Source organism: Bos indicus, chromosome 7 (genome assembly GCF_029378745.1).
Source record: "Bos indicus isolate NIAB-ARS_2022 breed Sahiwal x Tharparkar chromosome 7, NIAB-ARS_B.indTharparkar_mat_pri_1.0, whole genome shotgun sequence".
In the NCBI taxonomy this organism is placed as follows: domain Eukaryota; kingdom Metazoa; phylum Chordata; class Mammalia; order Artiodactyla; family Bovidae; genus Bos; species Bos indicus.
Genome location: NC_091766.1, coordinates 31911491 through 31920839, shown reverse-complemented (window position 1 = coordinate 31920839; position 9349 = coordinate 31911491). Strand labels below are relative to the sequence as shown.

The window sequence follows — 9349 nt, the reverse complement described above, 5'->3', positions numbered from 1 at the left end:
TGTATTTTTTATAAAAATATAAGTAAAAATTGAAATAATGTATGAATTTTTTTCCCTAGAGAAGGAAATGGCAACCCACTCCATTATTCTTGCTTGGAGAATTCCATGAAAAGAGGAGCCTGGTGGGCTGCAGTCCATGGGGTCACAAATAATCAGACATGATTGAGCAACTAACACACATAAATGAATTTTTTTCAAAAAAAATAGCCTTCAAATTTTCTCTTAAAAATAGGGAGAAAGTGTTAGTTGCTCAGTCATGTCCAGCTCTTTGCAATCCCATGGACTGCAGCCTGCCAGGCTCCTCTGTCCATGGAATTCTCCAGGCAAGAATTCTAGAGTGGATGGCCTTCTTGCCCTTCTTTAGGGGATCTTCCCAAACCAGGAATTGAACCTGGGTCTCCTGAATTTTAGGCAGATTCTTTACCATCTGAGCCATAAGGGAAGACTTCAAAATTAGGGAAACACATATTATATTAGACTGCAAATTTCTAGGAGGCTTAGAAATTGTTATCTTTGTCAATGGATTCTTTTATTGTTGGAACCAATTATTTCATTTCTTACGGGAAAGGTGGATTTGAGCTATTTTCATTCATTTTTCATCACCCAAATTGTTATTTATACCTGGGGACAAGCAGTTTTATTCTCTTTCTTTGGACCCAAAGTGTCATTGTGGAATATGGCAGCAGAATAGTTAAGCAGCCGCCACAGCCCTGTTTCCTGGAGGAGTCAGTACATTAATTGTGAACCCAGTTTGCTCTCAGGGGGCACCTCCTCCAGAGGATCATTGGGACATGACTAAAAAGTATGAGAGGAGGAAATGGTTTTCTTCTAAAAACAATGACCCATAATCTTTTGATAAACATGAGAATGCTATCTCTTTGTAAAAATATTCTTCAGAATAAAAATGCATCTCATTTGCAGATTTTTTCCTCATAAGTTTTACAGTAGCTATTCATTAAACTGATTAAAAATTTAAGATGACAACAGTATTCTAGAAATCATTTTGAAAATAAAAACTCCCATGACTTCTCTAACCTCACACCCATTTGAAGTTTTCTATAAAAAACATTATCTTTATTATTATAATATTTCTGTCATATCTATAAGTATGCATAGAATTACTGAGTACAACTTGAGGCCACATATCTTTTTTTCTACATTACACTTTAGTCTAACTTGATTCTAAAAGAAAAAAAATTGTCAAAAAGTTTATTGCACAATTTTCCTTACAGTTTACTTTGATAATATGCCTGTATTAGTGAGTCAGTGCCATACTGTTCAAATATGTTCTCTCAAAATCAAATTTATATATGCTGCTGCTGCTGCTGCTGCTGCTTCTAAGTCGCTTCAGTTGTGTCCAACTCTGTGTGACCCCATAGACGGCCTCCTACCAGGCTCCTCTGTCCCTGGGATTCTCCAGGCAAGAACACTGGAGTGGGTTGCCATTTCTTTCTCCAATGCATTAAAGTAAAAAGTGAAAGTGAAGTCCTTCAGTCGTGTCCAACCCTCAGCAACCCCATGGACTGCAGCCTTCCAGGCTCCTTCTTCCATGGGATTTTCCAGGCAAGAGTACTGGAGTGGGGTGCCATTGCTTTCTCCAAAATTTATGTATATTTATAGAAGAAGAATAGTTGTATAAAAACAATTTCTTTAGACTTGTATAAGGAGACTAGAAAATAGCATACTTTCAGGTAAATATATTTTTATAGAAAAATATTATATACCACATGTACATTTTATATGTGTAAAGAGATTATATAAATAGACATGTATAGGTACATGTGTGTATATACATACATATATATATATATATACACACATATAGTTAACATATATGGTGACAATAGTCAATGAATATATACAAAATCACTTCTTTTTACATGTGGAAAAAAAATCTACTCAGCACCAGTTTATAAAGTTTGAAGAAATAACTTCTATGTTTACATATATAAATTGAGTTGAAATTTCAAGTTGAATTTGGTTGTTTGGCACATTGTAAAATCACTTTTGAACTGCTATCAGCAATTATGGCCTCCAACCTGGGCTATTTTGGCACACAAACCAAATTTGATGACACTGGTATAACTTAGTCAATGAATAAAACTGTCCTTGTATTTTGCTATGCATAAAATCATCATTATTTATTTAAATCATCACCATGTACATAGAAAATACCACCTGATACTTTATTCTAGCCATAAAATTATCTATTATTTTCTGTTTCCCATATATCCTGTTCAATTATGAAGGTTCATTTCTAATTCAAGAGGAAGAGGGAAAGACTAATAAATAGGAGATCTTATTTCAATTTGTTTAAATATATACAATGTTCAAAAACCAATTCTCATAAGGCATTAGAGGAAGCAGGAAATTTAATCCCTATTTGACTTTGTATTAGGTAAACTCCCTTCAGTTGAAAGTATTAGGAAAAAAGGTATTTAGTGCTTCAGGTAACTGAAAAATTAAAGATGTAGTGACCCAATAATACTAATAAGCTCTTGATTTCATTCTGACCCTCCATTCTTTTCCACAATATATATTTTATCTAAACATGAACATCCTTGTACTTTTAGGTTAGATAGCTTTGACAAGAGTTACATGTCTCTTATAGGAAGGCGGAAATATGTTCTCTTCTTGCAAACCCCACACAAAATCTTGAACTTCCTTGAGCCAACCACTTCCTTTGTCAACCTCTGATTGTGAGGATCAGGGGAATGTGATCCTCTATTTTGGTAAGGTGATTGTCTGGATTTAATCCCACCCATATCACATGACTGGAAATTTTGGGGATTTTCTAGAAAAAGAGAAGAGGGAGAAAGAGGAGACAAGATCATGGGGCAAAAGGACTTAAGCTCACCTATTCTCATAAAAACACCAAAATCACAACTAACTGCTGAAAAAAACATTCAAAAAAGGATAGGAACCTACCACAAAAGGTAGTTAACTTCCAAAGACAAAGTAGAAGCCACAATGAGATGGTAAGATACAATCAAATCCTATACCCACTGGGTGGGTGACTCACAAACTGGAAAACAATCATATCACAGAATGAAACAGAAATAAACAATAGAAAAGATCAATAAAACTAAACTCTGGTCCTATGAAAAAACAAACAAAATTGATAAACCTTTAGCCACACTCATCAAGGAAAAAAAACGGAGAGGGCTCAAATCAAGAAAATTAGAAATGAGAAAGGAGAAGTTAGACACCACAGAAATACAAAGTATCACAAGGGTCTACAAAAAAGAATTATATGCCAATAAAATAGACAACCTAGAAGAAATGGAAAAGTTCTTAGAAACATACAACCTTCCAAGTCTGAACCAAGAAGAAAAAGAAAATATGAGCAGACCAATCACAAGCACTAAAACTGAAACTGACTAAAAATCTTCCAAAACACAAAAGTCCAGGACCAGATGGCTTCACAGGCAAATACTATCAAACACTTAGAAAAGAGTTAAAATGTATCCTTATCAAACTATCCCAAAAATTAGAGGAAGGAACACTCCCTAACTTATTCTATAAGGTCACCATCACCTTCAAAACCAGACAAAGATACCACACACACACACACAAATTACAGATATCACTGATGAACATAGATGCAAAAACCCTTAAAAATTAATCCAATATATTAAAAGGATGATACATCATGATCAAGTTGGATTCATCCCAGGGATGTAATAATTTTTTTTGATATCGACAGATCAATCGGTATGATATACCACATTAACAAACTGAGGATAAAATCCATCTGATCATCTCAATAGATGCAGAAAAAGCTTTTGATAAAATCCAACACTTATTTAAAACAAAAACTCTGCAGGAAGTGGGCATAGAGAGAGCATGCTCCTGCTGCTAAGTCGCCTCAGTTGTGTCTGACTGTGTGCAACCCCATAGACGGCAGCCCACCAAGCTCCCCCGTCCTTGGGATTCTCCAGGCAAGAACACTGGAGTGGGTTGCCATTTCCTTCTCCAACGCATGAAAGTGAAGTCGCTCAGTTGTGTCCAACTCTCAGCGACCCCATGGACTGCAGCCTACCAGGCTCCTCCATCCATGGGATTTTCCAGGCAAGAGTACTGGAGTGGGGTGCCATTGCCTTCTCTGAGAAAGAGCATCATTCAACATAATAAAGGTCATATATTACAAACCTACAGCTAATACTATACTCAACAGTGAAAAGCTGAACGCATTCCCTCTAAGATCAAGAATAAGACAAGGATGTCCACTGTCATCACTTCTATTCAATTTGGTTTTGGATGTCCTAGGCCAGCAATCAGAAGAAAAAGAAGAAAAAGGAATCCAAATCGGAAAAAAAAAAAAAAAAAGTAAAACTGTCACTGTCTCCAGATGATATGATACTATAGATAGGAAATCCTAAAGACGCCACCAGAAAACTACTAAAGCTAATCAATGAATCTAGTAAAGTTGAAGAATACAAAATTAATACGCAGAAATATCTTGCATTCCTATACACTAACAATGAAAGCTCAGAAAGAAATTATCTGATTTCTTTGATAATTGAGAGGACACAACCTCATTTGCCATCACATCAAAAAAAAAAAAAAAAGTAGGAGCAAACCTATCTAAGGAGGCAAAAGTCTTATACTCTGAAAACTGTAAGACATTGATATGACCAAAATTGAAGATGACACAAACAGATGGAAAGATATACCATATTCTTGGATTAGAAGAATTAGTATTGTCAAATAACTATACTACCCAAGGCAAAATACAGATTCAGTGCAATGCCTATCAAGTTAACAATGGCATTTTTTGCAGAACAAGAACAAAAAGTTCAAAGTTAGTATGGAAACACACACACACACAAACCCAAACAGCCAAAGCAACCCTTAGTGGCAGAAAAAAGGAGATGGAGGAGTCAGTCTCCCTGACTTCAGCCTATACTACAAAGCTACAGTCATCAAAACAGTATGGCACTGACAGAAAAACAGAAATATAGATCAATATAACAGGATAGAAAACCAAGAAATAAACCCATGCACCTATGGTCACCTTAATCTATGATCAAGGAGGCAATAATGTACAAGAAGAAGAGAGTCCCTTCAAAAAGTAGTGCAGAGAAAATTGGACAGCTACATGTAAAAGAATTAAATTAAAATTTTAATACCATACACAAAAATAAACTGAAAATGGATTAAAGACCTAAATCAAGACTGTATACTATAAAACTCCTAGAAGGAAACATAGACAGAACACTCTTTGATGTACATCACAGCAGTATCTTTTTGCATCCACCTCCTAGAATAATGAAAATAAGAACAAAAATAAAAAATGAATGGGACCTAATTAGGTTTAAAGGCCTTTGCCCAGTAAAGGAAACCATAAACAGAACAGAAAAACAACACACAGAATGGGAGAAAATATTTGCAAATGATGTGACCAACAAGGGATTAATCTCCAAAATTTATGAACTGCTCATGCAGCTCAAGATCAAAAAGCCAAATAACCCAACCCCCAAGTGGGCACAAGATCTAAAAAGACATTTCCATTAAAAAAAAGAAGATATACACTGGGCAGCTGGCAGGGTGGCTGAGGGGCAGAGCTTGGGCAAGAGTGGTCTCTTTGCCTCATTTGTGACCTAGCATCACCGGGAAACTGTACTGGCCACCATCACCATGAAGATCTGGACTTCAGAGCACGTCTTTGACCACCCATGGGAAATTTTTACAACAGCTGCAATGCAGAAACACCCAAACTCTATGAACCCGAGTGTGGTTGGAGCTGATGTACTGGACAGACACATATACCCCTCTGGAAGGTTGCACAGCCATAGACTTCTCAGCACAGAGTGGGGACTGCCTTCCATTGTGAAATCTATTATTGGTGCAGCAAGAATCAAAACATATATGCAAGAATATTCTATAGTGGATCCATAATGGAACTTAAATCTACAAATATTTCATTTACAAATATGGTTTCAGTAGATGAGAGACATATATAAACCACATCCTCAAGACCCAGAAAAAAATACTTGACTCGAGAAGCCATAATTACCGTGAAAGAGATCAGTCTCAGCAGTTACCTTGAAGGGCTGATGGCAAGTACGATATCATCAAATGCTAACAAAGAAAAAGAAGATATTAAGAAGACATGGCAAGAACACAGAAGAAATGTACAAAAAAGATCTTCATGACCCAGATAACCACAACGTTGTGATCACTCACCTAGAGCCAGACGTCCTGGAATGAGAAGTAAAGTGGGCCTTAGGAAGCATCACTACAAATAAAGCTAGTGGAGGTGATGGAATTCCAGTTGAGCTATTTCAAATCCTGAAAGATGATGCTGTGAAAGTGCTGCACTCAATATGCCAGCAAATTTGGAAAACTCAGCAGTGGTCACAGGACTGGAAAAGGTCAGTTTTCATTCCAATGCCAAAGAATGTTCAAACTACTACACAATTGCAATCATCTCACACGCTAGCAAAGTAATGCTTTAAATTCTCCAAGCCAGGCTTCAACAGTACATGAACCGTGAAATTCCAGATGTTCAAGCTGGATTTAGAAAAGGCAGAGGAACCAGAGAACAAATTGCCAATATCTACTAGATCATCAAGAAAGCAATAGAGTTCCAGAAAAAAACATCTATTTCTGCTTTATTGACTATGCCAAAGCTTTTGACCATGTGGATCACAACAAACTCTGGAAAATTCTTAGACAGATGGGAATATCAGACCACCTGACCTGCCTCTGGAGAAATTTGTATGCAGGTCAGGAAGCAACAGCTAGAACTAGACATGGAACAACAGACTGGTTCCAAATCGGGAAAGGAGTACGTCAAGGCTGTATACTGTCACCCTGCTTATTTAACTTATATACAGAGTACATCATGAGAAACACTGGGCTGGAGGAATCACAAGCTAGAATCAAGATTGCCGAGAGAAATAGCAATAACCTCAGATATGCAGATGACACCACCCTTATGGCAGAAAGTGAAGAAGAACTAAAAAGCCTCTTGATAAAAGTGAAAGAGGAAAGTGAAAAAGTTGGCTTACAACTCAACATTCAGAAAACTAAGATCATGGCATCTGGTCCCATCATTTCATGGGAAATAGATGGGGAAACAGTGGAAACAGTGTCAGACTTTATTTTTTTGGGCTCCAAAATCACTGCAGATGGTGACTGCAGCCATGAAATTAAAAGATGCTTGCTCCTTGGAAGAAAAGCTATGACCCACCTAGACAGTACATTAAAAAGCAGAGACATTACTTTGCCAACATTACTTTGCCATCTAGTCAAAGCTATGGTTTTTCCAATGGTCATGTATGAATGTGAGAGTTGGACTATAAAGAAAGCTGAGTGCTGAAGTATTAATGCTTTTGAACTGTAGTGTTGCAGAAGACTCTTGAGAATCCCTTGGACTGCAAGGAGATCCAACCAGTCCATCCTAAAGGAAATCAGTCCTGAATATTCATTGGAAGGCCTGATGCTGAAGCTGAAACTCCAGTACTCTGGCCACCTGATGGGAAGAACTGACTTATCTGAAAAGACCCTGATGCTGGGAAAGATTGAAGGCAGGAGGAGAAGGGGATGGCAGAGGATGAGATGGTTGGATGGCATCGCCAACTCAATGGACATGAGTTTGAGTAAATCCAGGAGTTGGTGATGGACTGGGAGGCCTAGCGTGCTGCAGTCCATGGGGTCACAAAGAGTCAGATACAACTGAGAGACTGAACTGAATAAAGGCTGAGAATCAGTGGAGTGTGTAATACATAAACTAAATGTTGAAATTGAGGAACTGACAGCTTTGGCAGGACAGACACCAATGGCAGCAGCAGCATTTGTGAAGAAATGATAATGAAAGTTGATACACAGCACCCAGTTCCCCAAGTCTCTACAAGCTGGCAGTATATTTATTTGTTATTTAAAAAATACAACCCTATTTTAGGTAGAATTCTTTTTAATAAGCTAAAGCTATGTGACTTGATCAAACCAAAGAGGTCAGGGTTTCTAAATAAAAGGGATCAGCTGAAATTCATATGGTCAGAAATGACTGATTTTGAGAATTCAATACACGCAAAATTTTAACAATTTTTGAAAAGTATGTTTGGAAATTGGTATTGGCTGGTGAAACCTCTTTAGGGTAGAATTTTAAAGCTTTTCATTCATTGGAATTCTATCTGGCTTTGGACCAACCTCAGAAGCAAACAGAGCCCTCTCTGTATATGCACAACTGCCCTGTTTCAGTAATCTTGGAGAGCTTACATGAGGGAACTCACTTTTAAAGGAGAAACTGTATCATTTTAAAAAGACATTAACTGCATAAAATAATTTGCTCTGCTATAAACCACCATTAAAAATCATTATGTTTTCATTTCATACCCAGATAACATTATTTTGGAGTAAAAATTATCACAAAAGTAATAAATGACTCCAACAAAAGTACATTATATTGTGTTAAAGAGTACTGTACTGATTTGCCAAAGTTTTGTAACTTAGTAAAGGTATTACCTTACTTGGATTTGTACTTTAGGATTTAGTATGCTGTATCATGGGTTGGTTATGTTAACTGAAAAAATAAAGTCATTACCAGAAAAAAAAAAAAAAAGTGGGATATATAGATGGCCAAAAAGCACAAGGTGCTCAACACTGCCAACAGTGCTAATTAGCAGAGAAATGCAAATTAAAACAACAATGAACTACTTCCTCACACTAGTCAAAATGGCCATCATGAAAAAGTCTACAAACAATAAATGCTGGAGAGGATGTGGAACAAAGGGAACCCTCCTACACTGTTGGTGGGAATGTAAATTTCCCAACCACTATGAAAAATATACATATGGAAAACTAACAACAGAACTACCATGTAATCCATCAATCCCATTCCTGGGTATATATCTGGAGAAAATTATATTTTGCAAAGACACATGCAACCAATAATTATTGCAGTACTATTTGAAATAGCTGACATGGAAGCAACCTAAATGCCCACCAACAGAGGAATGGATAAAGATGATGTGATACATGTACACAGTGGAATATTACTCAGCCATAAAAACAATAAAATAATGCCATTTCCATCAATATAGATGAATCTAGAGATTATCATACTAAAGGAAGTCAGAGAAAGACAGATATCATATGATATCACTTATATGTCGAATCTTAAAAAATGAAACAAATGAATTTATTTAGAAAACAGAAACAGACTCACAGACCTAGAAAATAAACTTATAGTTACCAAACAGAAAATGAGGGGGTGGGGGAAAATTAGAGGAGGTTGAGATTAATACTAATACACAAAAAAATACATATAAAATAGATAACAATACCCTACTGTATAGCACAGGAACCTCTACTCAATACTCTGTAATAACCCACATGAAAA

General features: G+C 36.6%; 1 pseudogene; it reads left to right on the top strand.

The window, feature by feature from the left end:
• Positions 1–5640: 5640 nt before the first annotated feature.
• Positions 5641–7816, top strand: LOC109561222 (PRELI domain containing protein 3B-like; annotated as a pseudogene).
• The last annotated feature ends 1533 nt before the right edge of the window (positions 7817–9349 follow it).